The sequence below is a fragment of the Capsicum annuum genome, chromosome 12 (genome assembly GCF_002878395.1).
Source record: "Capsicum annuum cultivar UCD-10X-F1 chromosome 12, UCD10Xv1.1, whole genome shotgun sequence".
Classification (NCBI taxonomy): Eukaryota; Viridiplantae; Streptophyta; class Magnoliopsida; order Solanales; family Solanaceae; genus Capsicum; species Capsicum annuum.
The window spans coordinates 13,498,701-13,514,365 of NC_061122.1; positions in this window are offsets into that span (position 1 = coordinate 13,498,701).

Genomic DNA, 15,665 nt, shown 5'->3' on the forward strand with positions numbered 1-15,665 from the left:
TATCCCCCTTTGAGATCATTCATCCCTGAATGACGATACAGAACACAAACAAGCATGATTTAAAGTATACTAAGGAAAGTCTGGGTAAGATAAGGATTGTACCTTCCATTTCGTTATCCACAGGATCAAACAAATCTGGGTATCTATCTCTCATGTAATTTTTTGATTCCCAAGTTACTTTCTCAACTTTGTGATTTCTCCACAACACCTTAACCAACACTATCTTTTTTCTCCCAAACTTCCGAACTTGGCGATCTAAGATTGCAATAGGTTCCTCTTTATATGCTAATGAATCTGTCACCTTGATCTCCTCTACAGGTAACACTAGTGAATGGTCTCCAATACATTTCTTCAGCATGGATATGTGGAATACCAGATCAATAGAGCCCAAACTTCCAAGCAACTCTAACTCATAAGCAATTCCCCCTATCCTTCTTAAAATCTGGTATGCCCCTATATAGCGAGGACTCAACTTACCTCTCTTTTCGAAACACCTGACTTCCTTCATAGGAGAAACTTTGAGAAACACCCAATACCAACCTCAAACTCTAAGTCTCTTCTCTTAACATCGGCATATTACTTCTGTCAACTCTAGGCTATCTTAAGTCGTTCTCTAATAATTTTTATGTCCTCCATTTCCTGATGAAAATCTGAGTCTCTCCCACTTTATACCACCCTATTGGCGACCTACATATTCTTCCATGCAATGCCTCAAAAGAAGCCATCTTAATACTGACATAGTAACCGTTAGTACATGCAAACTCTATCAATGGCAAGTGATCCACCTAAATCCCCTTAAAGTCAATTATGTAGACCCTTAACATATCCTTAAGAGTCTGAATGGTACGCTCAGTTTGTCCATCAGTATGAGGGTGGAATGTAGTACTTAGTTTCACTTGGGTACCTAAACCCCTCTGAAAAAACCTCCAAAACTATGAAGAGAATTGCGTACCTCGGTCAGATATGATGGATACAGGTTCTCCTTCCAAATGGACTATCTCCTTAATGGACAGCTTGGCGTAGTCATCTCCCAAATAGTTAGTTCTAACAGGCAAAAAGTGGGCTGACTTGGTCAGTCGATCAATAATTACCCAAATTGAATCGTATTGGCTTTGGGACCTCGGAAGTCCCGTGATGAAGTCCATATTGATCATCTCCCATCATGTGGTTCCTGGGAGATCATCTGGAAAAACTTTTGGGACTTAGTGACCATAGGGATGGACTGAAGAGAAGGGCTTTTGGTATTCAAATCTTTAACCCAAATAAGATGATACAAACAACCCTTAGAAATGAGTTTAGGGGCTCTGAGATAAGAGATGAACTTCTCTCTAGGTGCTAAAAAATGTCCCTCCTATTCTATTGCTGGTTCATTAGGGAAAGAGAAAGTAACCTTTTGGGTTCTATAATTTAGCATGGAATAGCACGAATGAAGCCAATCCATTCATAAAATAGAATCAAAATCAACCATTTCTAAGTCTACAAGGTCTATCATAGTATCTCGCCCACAAACAGTCACCAAATAATTTCTATACACCCTCCTAGCCACAATAGAGTCTCTTACCGGAATGGAAATAGAAAAAGGTTCGACAATTACATCGTGCTCAAACCCAAAACCAACAGCCACATAAGGGGTCACGTAAGATAGGGTATACCCGAGATCAATTAACGCATGAACATCATAGAAAAAAATTTTCAATGTACCAGTAACTACATCTGGTGAGGCCTCTACCTCTTGGTGGTTGGTCAAGGCATACAACTGGTTGCGACTGTTTACGACGGCTGAAGTGGCACCCTTCTGAGGCGGTGGTGGTACAGAAGAATTAGCATGTGACTTGGCTCTACCAACATTACCCTTTTCTACTGGAAATTCTCTCTGGATATGGCCTAGCTGGCCTCACGAATAGCATACCATAGCGCCAAAATGAAATCTCCCTAGATGATTCCTCCCACATTTCTCACAACGCAAGTATGTCCGAGAGGTCTGAGCTACACTTCCTTGAGACTGTGAACCCTGAGTCCTCGGCCTCTGCATATACTAAAAATCCTGAGTATACTGTCTGAATGGGGTCTGGTAATCGGGGCACTGGCTGAAGAGTGCGCATTACCCTAATACTTTTTTTTCTTTCATTTGTTACCCCAATTCCCACTCTGCTGATGACTGTAGCTCTGGTCTACTATTTTGGCTCTCTTTGCCTATCTGTCATTCTCTTTAGATTCAGTGTTTTTCTTTTTCTTTTCCTCAACTTGCTGCATGTAGGCTGATAGTCTGGGAAAATCCATGCCCCGATTCAACATTGCTCCCTGACATTCAAGCACTAAGTCTCTGAAAGGCCAGATGCAAATTTTATCATTTGGGTTCTCATGTTACTAGTCATTTCTGCAGCATAACGGGCTAGTTGGTTGAACCTCAGAGTGTACTCCTGGACACTCATCTTACCAACTTTGGATTTATAAACTCTTTGTCTTTGGACTCCCTCATTTCGAGAGAAAAGAATTGATCAACGAAGGCTTCTACGAACTCGGCCTAAACTGTGGGATCAGCGTGCTTACTCTTTGAATTTTTCCACTCGTTATACCATTGGTTCGATATATCCTTAAGCTGGTAAGCCACTAACTCAACCCCTTCTATCTCATCTACTTGCATCACCTTAAAGATCTTCTCCATCTCGTCCACAAACTCTTTTTTACCTTGGTACCAGTAAACTTGGGCGGGTTCATCCACATGATATGGCCCACTCATGTAGCCTCAGACATAAAATATGCAGACCTAATATCTTCTAACCGTTAAGTCTGTGCGGTTACCAACTAGGAAAGTATATGAATGGATCATCTGAATTCTGCATTAGATACCTCTCTCTCGCAAGGCTGAGTACAGTTAGTTCCCGTTCGGGGAGGTCTGGGTGCCGTAAGTGGGCTGGTCTGAGTAGGTGGGACTCCCAAAGTAGCATTAATCTTTGGAGTCTGTGCTCTATTTTGGGTCCTCATCCCATGAGTGGGGCGGACCTCATCTGTTTGTACATTTTGATCGATAGTATGACAGAGAGGCATGATTGTTTTTCTGAAACACAAGAGTTCTTTGATTAGGGAACAACTCATACTCTGAAGCACAAACAAAACCAAAAAGAAGAGAAACATTAATAAATTTCTAGTAGCCTCCTTCTTATAAGTGTGGCGCAATACATACCCGTAAACAAGATTCTACCTAATACAATTTAGCAGACACCTTGGGACCATGAACCATGCTTTGATACAAAGTTTGACATGACCCAAACTAGGGCCTAGCCGTGATGGACATCCCAAACCATAAAGTGTCGGGCATTCTACTCTATTTGGTAATCATGCACAACATTCATATAATAAAAGTAGATGCAGAAATATAATTTGATATAGAAATATGGTCATACTCTGGGTTTAGTTTAACAATAAGGAATGAAATCCAAAATCAACTAAACAAGATCTAGAATAGTCTGCGAAATCTCTACTACAAAAAAATCTAACAACTATCTGAAAACTGGGACAAGGCCTCCAGTATACAAAACCAACGGAATAACATAATTTGAAATAACAGGCCTTCTGGAACAAAGAAGGCTCACCACTAAATGAATCACTTCTCTCTAGAATACTCTACTGATTAGCCGGGCCCTTGGATTGAGCCTCCGAACCTGAGAGGTAGAGGGTCAATACAGATGTACTAGTACCTAGAGCAGATCCAAAATACGAATTTATATTCAACATATATGAAAGCAATTTAAAATAGTTCATAAACATATCATATAGTAAGAAATCTCATAAGCATTTTTGAAAGACTCTGTAAAATCATCTAAACCCCGTGACACTCTTCATTTTACTTCTGCGCTGGTGGTATACCCTACAACTCTTAAATTCCACGGGCTATCTGGATTCTGCCATTGACTCAGCGGGGAAGCCTCCAACCCAAGTGTGCCGCAAGGGTTGGTGTCTCTGACTCTGCTACGCCCCACGAACGTCGCTAGTGTAAAAATAATATACCCGGATCAGAAAATCACTATTTTAGGGTAAGAGTTACTTTAACTCAAGCCTTCTTTTGGTAACCACCTAACCCTCTTTAAGCCCATTTTTAAATCTTTAAAACATGCATTCTCTAAAAATATATTCTGAATACATACTCTGTTATGACATACATTCTTATGGTATCGTCATACCATTGACTTCCAAGTCATATCTTTGAGCAATTATTAGCATATTACAATCTCTGTTTTCAAAACATAAATTTGGGACCACCATATCAATAAATTATTTCAAGGAACTCCTTCTCTAAAACTTCTGTAAACACATGTATGCAACTCTCTTTGTCAAACTTTCAATGATGCAAGGTGGCCATGTCAAAACTCTTAATTTCATGTAAATCTTTCTCTTTTAACAAAATATAGTTACATCAAGAAAACCCTTCTCTTAAATCTCTAAATCATTCTCAAAATACTATGACATTTGAGTAAATTATTTTCAATCCATAAATCATGCATTTCAAATCATTCACAATAAGATCATAAACTTGAATTTATCACAAGAGAGGGATTTCATAATCTGTGCTCTCAAACAAATCTTAAATTTCAATTTCATACATATACATATACTTGTAAATGAATTTAAGGGGATGAGGCCTAATGGCCAAAACAACAATATCAATAACATGCATAAAGAATAATAAAATCATAGATTTCAAACCCCTTTAACAAATTCATGCTTTATAATATTTAAATCATAATTGAGTGTTTTCAATAAGCCCATGCATTTTTAGGATAAACCCCACGTACCTCTATTTAGGAAATTAAAGGATGATTCTTGGTACCTATGGCTTGGTGATTCCAAATCTTCAATCAATTTCACAAACCGACGGTTAAATCTTGAGTTGTTTGGATTTTCTTGTTTGAAACCCTAAGGAGTGTTCCTGATGGTTTTTGATGAATATATCAATAATGATGTTATTTGGTATTTTCAGCTGATAAGAGGATGGAAAATACCTTATGTACCCTTAATGAGACGGAATAAAAATAGAATTGGGAGCCTGATTTCATGGGCCACCGCGATGCGCCACAATCACGATGGTTCACTGGAAATTGATGAGTGGGATTCTTAAGGTCACCGTGATGCGGAGCAATCGTGTTGTCCTACTGGTTGGGACCTGAAACTTTAGCACGACGCACCACAATCACGCTATGCTACTGATATTTGACAATTTCTAAATAGGCCCCCTCCGCGATGCGCCAAGCTCCAAAATGACGTTGTTTTACCACTTGAACTTAAATTAGCCATAACGTCTTGCCCGGGTATCGAATTTGGGAGAATCTTACATCGACGGAAAGCTCATTCAATTTCCCACATGATAATAAGTCAAAATTAGGGAATTATATATGGCTTAAACTTTACTCACTTTAGAATTCAAAAATAAGACTAAGTTTCTTTGACATAATTCTAGTCATTTAACTCTAAGAGCTATTACCACGAGCTAATGCATGTACAATTTTTTTGGGGTATTACAAATTTCTTCCAATTTTACTGTTACTTATTAATTACAGTCTTACCCAAAATATTTCTCAAAGCATTATACTTTGGAGCCTAGACCCATGCTACGTGTCAGTGTGACTTGGCATCCCCGTCAATTTGAAGACCAATGATATGACTCCATATGTACAAATGATGTGGAAATCTCATTCAAATTCAAGAACCAGTCTAAAGTTTCCAAGTGTCAAAGTAACATATTTCGGTCAATCACAAGCAACCTGGCCTACTCTCTACAACTATAAATGGGGGTAACATAATATTCTATGGACAAAAAAAAGGAGTATGTTGACAAGCATTAACAACATCGACATTGACTATCAAGTTCTTGCAAGGAGAAATCAACAGAGTTCTTCTAGGAGATTATTCCAAAGTGACTAAACATTTTTAATATTTTTGGCGATTGAAAAACAACTCTAGAAGTCCAAACCATCCAACCATTCGAGAAACACACTACTGAAGGCCCTTGGATCATTTCTAAGGTTAGTATAGAAGAATCAAGAGAGTTATGGAATTGTACTCATAAGATTCATCAATAAAAAATATATTTTTCTTTTATTTATCTTTGGTTGCAGTAATTTTTGACATTTTGAAAATTTATTGTGAATAAATTTTGGCATGCCCAGTGGGACCATTTCTACTCTTCATCTCTTCCTCCTGCAAATCAAAAGCTTCAAATTCAACCATTGCAATGAACTTCGGACAAATAAATGATGTTAAATGCAAGGGATCTACTACTGCATTTGTTGACCTTGGTCATATTGGACTGATTACTCCCCGAAAGTTTAAGGCTAGTTTCTTGGATGAATCTAAATACTTTACCTCATTGGAGATGGACAAAAACAACAACTCTCATATGGCGGTTGCTGGGGGCAATCTAGTATCCATGTTCTTTGGTGAAATTTCTCTAACTAATCTAATTTTGGTGAACCTGAAGATTCACCAGATTCTACAATTTCAACGAAGGTTAATGCCTTAATGTTTGACTCAACTGAGATGGACGAGAAATTTAAAATGATGGAGAAAACCATTAAATCCCTAAAGAAGTAGGTTGACAATAAAAACCTTCATATCTCTCAACTCATGAACAAACTGGAGGCCTGCGAACCAGGAGAGTCGAGTCACATACCTACTTACCCACCTGGTTTCACTCCACAAAACAAGAATATTGAGGAATTACCTACTAATTCTTAATTTTAGAAGGAGAAATAATCTATTTTAGTTGCAAATTTATCTATCCAACAGTTGCAAGATATGATAACAAATGCCATTAGGTCTCAATATGGTGGAGCACCACAGAGTTCATTGTATTACTCCAAGCCTTACACAAGACAAATTGATTATCTCCCCATGCCAACGAGCTATCAACCTCCAAAGTTGCAGCAATTTAATGACAAGGGAAAATTAAGGCAACACATTTCCCATTTTGTCAAAACATGTAGCAACGTTGGAACACATGGAGAGCTTTTGGTAAAATAGTTTGTTCGTTCATTGAAGGGGAATGCATTTGACTGGTATATCGACCTAGAGCATAAGTCAATTGATAGTTGGGATCTACTCGAGAAGGTATTTCTCAATTGATTTTACAACACCCGACAAACTATGAGCATGATAAAGTTGAATGGCACTAAGCAAAGAAAGGACGAGCCTATAACAGATTAAATTAATCTATGGAGATCACTGAGTTTTGGCTGTAAAGACTGCCTTTCTGAAATATCTGCCCTAGATATGTGCATTCAAGGAATGTATTGAGGCCTTCTATACATACTCTAAGGAATTAAGCCTCGAAATTTTGAGGAATTAACTACGTGCGCTCATGACATGGATGTAAGTATTGCAAGTCATAGAATGATGTCACCTATTTTTGATCCAGGAAAGAAATCACAAAATTTAAAGACTTGTTAGAAGATCAAATTGGGGAATCTATGGTGACAACTGTGAGTTTTACGAAGGCCACCACAAGACAAAATTTAAAAGAGAAAACTTCAAAGAAACAAATTTGAGATGTGAAAATCAACAAACCTTAAAGGAGTTGTAATCAAGTGTTCCTGGGATACTTGAGGAGTTGCTAGCCAAAGAAGTCATTGAACATTATAAGTCAAAGCGACTTGAAGAATCGAACAAAGTCGATAATCCTTAGTATATAAATTTCACCGCATTGTTAGTCCTCACACCACAAAATGCTTCATCCTAATGAAAAGATCATGAAGTTAATGCGAGAGGGAAAGATCATCATTGATAATGGAGATAAAGTTGATGCAAATCATGTTAGTGCTAAAATAAACCATAAAAATGTTCAATTTCAAATGTTTTACAACTCATGTTCTCTGTGGCATCATCAAAATATGAAGGAATCAACATGCTACAATTTGGAAGTTTTGACCCAATTGAGGTTTCCCCACTAAATAAAACAATAAGCGAGTTCATGTAAAATGACTTCTCCAATAGAAAGAAGGGTGACACTTTGATATCGATCACTCGCAAAAGAAAAAAACGTCACTTCTAAACTCCAACTTTCAAAACCTGACACAAAATCAAGTAAAAATATGCTTCAACCAATGGGGGCAATAAATACCAAACTAAAGTGCAACAATACTTCATTTCAAACGGTTGGGAGGGGCAATAAATGTGAAACTAAAGTACAAAAATACTTCATTAAAAACGGTTGGGAGGAAAGTTACATTACAAGAATTCTTCCCCAAAACGATCCTTAAGGCATGAGCTTAAAATGCATGTCACTCCTATCCTGCATGAGTCCAAACTGTGAATGGCTCTCTAAAAAAAAGAAATAAAAAGAAGAAAGTAAAAAAGAAAAAAAAAATATTTAAAAAATAAATTAACTTATCATTCCTGAACTACGTTATGACTTGATCCTTCCGAGGAACGTAGGTATCTTAGAGTGTTTTTTACTCCAAGTTTAGTCATACAAGTTAAAAAAAGAGAGAAAAAAAGTGTGTCATTATTTGAGAATGAAAGTAACACTTTAAAGTGACATAGATATCACATGAGGTTAGATGTTCCTTCACTAATTTTTATCGTGGACATGTAAAGGGGAAGAGACCAACTAGGAAAATGGATTTTGACAATATATTTATGTAAATCCACAAAGCTACTGAGTGTAGTTTTCACATATGTTGTAACTTTTCGTGTTATCTTTGCAACAAAAAAGACGGCACGTGATTCAAAGACTCCTACGCCGAGATATGAATTCTCTATTATAGCAGCTAAAAATTGAAAAAAAAGGCCATCAAATTCTAAACTAAGATGATTTCCACAATGTATTTGTATAAATTCGTAAATGCATAAAGCTTGGTTTTTACATATGTCATAAGTTTTGGTGTTATATTTGCAACAAAAAAGCCAGTGTGTGATTTAAATGATCTATGTTGAGATATGAATTTTCTACCGTAACTGCTCAAAGTTGCAAAAGACACAGGTTTTGAACTAAGCTAATTTTGATGAATAACCTGTACAAATTCATCAAGGGTGATACAAACCAAATTGCCTCTAGAACTTCGGATGAGATACATATGATGCTTGAGGTGTTTGATGATTCCTTCGTACTATTAAAATGTGCCACATAGATGAAGATCACCATTAAGGAGGGTCAAAGGACTTTGACAAGGTCAGAGGACTTTGACGAGCTCAAAGGAGTGTAAAATGGGGCTCACAAATCCCTTAGAAAGGTCATGCACCCAAGGTACTTTGGATCCACTTTTTATTTTCTCTAGCATTTCAAGAGCGGGTCAAAACATCCCTAGTGGGCCTTTTCTTACATTTGGGTCACTTTTGGGTCCTAATTATGTAATATTTAGCCAAACTATAAATTCTTGGTAGCTAGGATTATTTCCTTTATTTTTTGATGATGAACTTTACATGATGTAATTGATGATGAACTTTACATGATGTAATCATGAAAGCTCTATGAGAGTGAATTTAAAGCTTGGAAAAGCCGATGTTGAATCTTGTCTAGAAATATGGGTCATAAGGGAGATCCAACCCTCTTTGTAGTCACGTAAGAGTTAGGTTCTTATTGGTAATCCTTTAGGGGAGGTTTTAGGGGTCGAAATGCCCTTTGATTTCCCTTTTATTATCAATTTTGTGTTTATCTTCCTATCTTGGTTATCCTATCTTCCTATTTTTAATTTTCTGCACCTAGATTCGAGTCCTCGTGGTTTGAATCTTATCATTTGGTATCAGAGCTGAGCTTGATTTTGTTCTTATGAAGTCAATCTTTGGGTTGTTATCTCAAAATTCCACAAAAAAGTGTGAAATCGAAAATCCCAAAACCTTAATATTCATGTTTTAATCCCTAGGTCAAATTTTAAGTTTTTTATTTTGTGTTTTTCTTGAGTTTATAGTGTTATATTTGTGTTCTCTAACACTATATGAGTCTCTAAATAAAATTTGAGCCAAATCAAAGCTTATTTGAGTGTTCTATCCTTGTTAAGCTTGGAGTGAAGATTTTGAAGTTGGTCACAAGATTTGAAGTGTTGATTTAGTAATTTGGGTAAAATGAATTTGGGAATGAGTTTAGATCATTTAAATGTGCTTACATTCAAAATTTCAACTCATTTTGAGCCCAGGTGAAGAAGTTAGTGTTTTTGGTGTTCTTCACATTCTAGATGACATTCAAATATTCAAGTTGAATCTTTATCAATAGTTGTTATTTGATAAAAAGGAAGAAATAAAATTGGTAAAAAAGTGTTTTTCCTAAAGCATCCAAGAAGATTCCAAGTATATCCCAAGGAACAGTACAAAGGGGGGACCATTTAAAGGGCCAAAATTCCATTTCAAGAGAGAAGAGCGGGTGACCTGCCTTGCATCTGCCCCCAAGGTGCTCTTGATTTGCCCCAGTAGGTAAAACACACCTCAAACCAGTAGGGGGAGGTCCTCATGCATCCTAGGTGTTTTTTACATATGACCCATATACTGCAGTAACTCCCCAAACCCATCTTAGGATAGAACACCACAAATTGAGCAAAAATTAGCCCCAACACATCCCGAACACAATTCAACACTTCTCCAACATCAATTCAAGTTCTAAAACACATCTCAACACTTTAAAAAACTCCATTGTCCAAGCTTTGATTCTTTAGTTTCATTATCTTGATTCCTAATCTCTTCGATTGATTCCTAAACTACTCATGAACTAGTAATTCATCTATTAAGTTGATCGATTAGTTCTTGAGTCCAAATTCTTTTATCGTCCTATTTCTTTGTGTGCTTTTATAGTTTTAATTCATTGTAACTTCTTTGTTTCAAGTTCATAAGTAGATTTTTATTTCTTCGAGTGGATCAAATAACAATCCACTCCGACCAGATGTAATGCCCCGAATCTGGTACCCAGAACTTTGCACGGTGCTCATGACCCCGAAGGACCATAAGCTAACCCATGATTGATATCTGTAACTATACACTACCTACATACTATATAATGTGAAAACATGAACTTAAAGCCCCTAAGGTTCAAAACTGTAACATAAAATTTGATAAATCATAACATACGGATGGGGTATGAAATACCCAAAACAAAATTGAAATAAGCTATCTGAACATACTGTAGTCTGAGAAACCTCTAAATATGATTTTCTAAATAAGGAGTTTATGGTACATGTCCCCAACTAACTCCAACTAATAAACTAATTAATGAGCTAATAAAATGATGATCGTATCCTCAAAAGATGAGGACTCACTTCTAACTCTGATTGCTGAGACTGGAATCTATTGATGCTCTAGAACTCATGTTTCTGAACTTTTGGTATAAGACACCATAGCACAAATGTGTTAGTACTTTGAATGTACTAGTATGCATGTGAGGTAAGCTGAATGTATGGGGTTCATATGCATGAACAAATATAATAACAAATTTATTATCATGAGCATGAGAGTACATGCATGAGACATAAAAACTAACACTGATACCATGATAACATGATTACTGAATATGAATAATGATAACATGATATACTGATAACTGATACAACTGATAACATGAGTGAATGTATCTGACAGTCCTAAATCTGATGGAACTAGTTGAGTTCCATACTATATCTGAATTGACTGTATCTGACAGTCCTAAAATCTGAAGAGCTATCTGAGTTCTTAACTGATATTAAAACTGTGGGAAGTAGTCATCTAACTGGCATGCCCTAAATGACGCATTATAGCTGAATTGGGGTCCAATCTGTGCCCTGATTGGAAGGGTGTCAATACCGTGTCACTAGTAAAGACAACATGCGAGTGACCCTAATACAATAGGTAACTCTAATGAGAATGTTGGGAACCCTCATATAGCAGGTGAAGACACCTCATTTACCCTTATATATAAGGCTATGATGTCTCAACCTATGTTGGTTACATAGTTCTGGAACACAAGGATTACTTCTAAGAATCACACCCTCATATAACAGATGAGTTCTCACCCTTGGGTTTGCTCGATGCTAATTTCTACTCCCATCTGAATAGACACTGAACATGATTTTCTGAAACTGAACATGGACTGAGTTACTGACTTTTGTTGACTGGAGGAATGCTACTGATATTTAAGAACAGACTGAGTTCATGAGATCATGGAGATTTCCTAAGTCTTAAGACTGTCTGAAGTCTAAGGATCATAGATTGACTGAGAGTATCATGAAAATATAACATGGCTTTAGTCATACAGCTAATATTTGAAGTACAAGTACCCCCAGGACTTGATAGAAGGAAACTAACAAAGCATGACTTGCTTCAATACATAATAATCACCATAATGCATTTACTATAGCATTTCATCAAACATGTGATTGGCATAAGCTTATACATATATGCGGATTTCATGACAACATGCTAGTTAGGAACTTTTCCTTCATTTAGGCATTAAATCAAACATATTTTAGGCACGGTACATGTAAACATCATAGTACAACAATTAAATATAATGGTCACATTCTAATTTCATCATTCAAGGGTTTAGTCATAGGTTTGCATGAATCTATATCTATAATAATTAAACCCACATAGAAATTATCACCCAACATGGACTAAAATTTAATTTATCATTTATCAACGCGAAAAAGAATAGCCCAATCATGAAATCATAAAGAAAATCCATAACTTGATGTTGAAGAAGGGATTCTTGGACTTTATGGACGAAAGGAGTCCATGAATGAACACTATGCATACCTGGGTTAAGATTCTTGATGTTCTTGAACTTGAAGAATTGGCAATCCCTTAGTTCTTGAAGAATATTAGATTTTGTTCTTAGAGATTAATGTTAGAGAGAAAACTCTAATTTTGTTGTTGTAGAAGCATAAAGAATTTCTGAGCTTTGGTTGGATATAATTGGATATATATATATATATAGCTGGGTGGTCAATGACCAAAATAGACTTTCGAAAATGGATTTAGTTTGCTGAATCAAGACCTACGATGGCTCATGCGATGGTCCATCACTAGAGCGATGGTCTGTCATTTCAACCATCGTACGTGGACCAGGGAAGGGGCTTACTGCCTAAGTAGTGACAGTTGGGCGACAGTCTGTCACAAGTTCGATGGTCCATCAACCTATCCATCACACCTTATATAGAATATGGCCTCACTATTTCCATTACGACGGTCGTGGGCGACGGTCTATCGCTAGTCCGATGGTCCATCGGCCTCACCGTCACACCTGAGCGGTTTTTACTGCCTTCTGTATTTTGGCCATAACTTTCTCCTCTAATGTCGGATTTTGATAAAATTGGTATCATTGGAAAGCTAATTCAACTTTCCACATGAAAAAAAGTGAAAATATTAAGAAATACCACATGTAAAAAAGTGGATTCATCTTTGAAAGAAAGCTTCTAACATTCTTGAGATGATTTCAAGCTAGGAAAAGTACGGGGTATTACACCGCAGAGTAGAGATTGACACTTTATTATCCATCGGAGTGCAAGCAACTTTCAACATTTATCACTTCAATTGTGAGGATCATAAAGGTGAGATTTTTTGGTGAGGAGCATTACTACAAATTTTTTTTGTTCATTTTTGTAGGTACAAGGTGATATATAAAGGAAATATGTCTTCGATAGCCTCGTGTAGTTATGACTACAACATAAAAAACTATAATTGTAATTCCAAATGTTATGGATACAAAAAAGATAGGGATTATGGGGGCTATAAATATAGCCATGATCAAATATGTAGAAGCGGGAACCAAGGTATGAATGGAGGGTATAGTAGGAGTCAATGTCTTCCTGCTCTATCTATCTTCAAAAGAGAATGGGATCCCAAAGTTTAACTTGATTAGGAATAGCAATGTGAAAGAGTCTTTGAGGATTATGCCATAAGAAAAACCGTACAAGATACATATGCCCTTAGTACATTCAAGTTCCAACCTTAGAATGGTATAAATTTGCAAAGAATCCTATGCAAACATGGGTGCCTTGAAAGAGTTCTTGAGGCTAATATATGTTCCGAAAGGTTACATGAAGCTTTATAATAGTGATCTATGAAGACCAATGATCTAGGGTGTATTTATATGTCCAAACACCTCTATCTACCCATATTTGGACTTGTTTTGAGAACAAAAATTGAGTTAATTGTATTTACCTTGAGTTAAAATTTTGTTTCATGGCTAATCGATGAGATTCGAAATACAGGATAAATTTCCCAGGGATTCAGACAAAAATTGGACACATATTATGAAGCAATTGTTAATTGATGGTGTGAAATTAATCATGTTTATGTGAAAGACCATTTTTATCGATTCTAAGAACATGTGTAGATGCACGAGAGCAAGGATAAAAGAAAGCAACTGAAAAAGAGGATTTATGAGAGTTAAGTGAATATTTGGAGTGAATTTCTAGTGACGAGATGATAACTCGACGCATTGTCCCATAAAATCTGTGCCTTAGCCAAAATTTCAAAAGGAACTTCCAGAACGTCGACGCGAAGTCGATGTGTGATTTTGGTGAAGTTCCAGTGCATCTACATGAAGTTGACGCAACGCGTTGGCCTGAGCAACGCTATTAGCGACGCATCGCGTCAGTAGTGCAAATCTGGTGAAATTTTTCCTAGAATAAAAGGAACACGGGAGCATAATTTCATACATTTTTTTCAAGAATAGCAACGGCAGAAAAGCATAGAATTCTTTCTTTTATGGTTCTTATTATTTTTTTTGAACTTCTTTACTTCAAGATTAATTTTGGATATGATTAATTACTTATTTTTTATATTTAATTCAAACATGAGTGGCTAAATACCCTTGTTCTGGGGTTGAGGCCAAGAACATGATTACTCTTTGATATTCTTTATAGTAGTTTCTTTTTGAATTATCATCTGGGTTGTTCTTAATTTCTTGAGCTTACTATTTTGATGAGTGGCCACCTTTAGAATAAATCCATATTTCTATGTCAATAGGGAGGAGAATCGTAGGATAGAACAAAGAAATTAAGGAGCAAGGTTCTTATCCTTTTATGAAATAAGGGGTTCGAATTAGCATCTAGGATAGGGATATACCTAGAGGCCTTGTTTGGTTAAATTGCAAGAAGATAACTTTATGAATCTAGAAGAATTGTTGTATCTCAGTGGGAATTGTAGTTGCAATATTCAATAAAGAGAAGATTCGAGGTCGGGGGACCAAGATAGTAGCATAAACCGTGCAAACCAACAACCCGAGAACCAATTAGACTGCTATAAAAATAGAGATTTATATGATTTTTCAGTATGCCTCAATTCTAGAATTATTATCATTACTGTCTAGAACTATTGCTTGCTTTGCTCTAGTCAGAAACTTTTAATTCTTATTCATTAATATACATTTTTATTCGAAAATGCACAATAATCTTGATAAGTTACAACACATAATATTGAGTTATCTAAAAGAAAAATATAACACCCCGTGAAATCGTACATGTATTAATTTCTAGGAGCATACTTATAGAGTAAAACTCGAAAAAATATCTCTATGTGTCAAAGGGACTTAGTCTCATTTTTATCTCCCAATCTTTGATGAATAATTTAGCAACCTTCCCGACCTCCGTTTCTTAATTTTCTTGTTGATACATGATGAGGCAAGTTAATAGTACGTCTTGGGTTCATTTTAGGGGCATAACACCCTGGTTTGAAATGTCTTTGAAATGTTCTAGCATTCCGGGAGCATT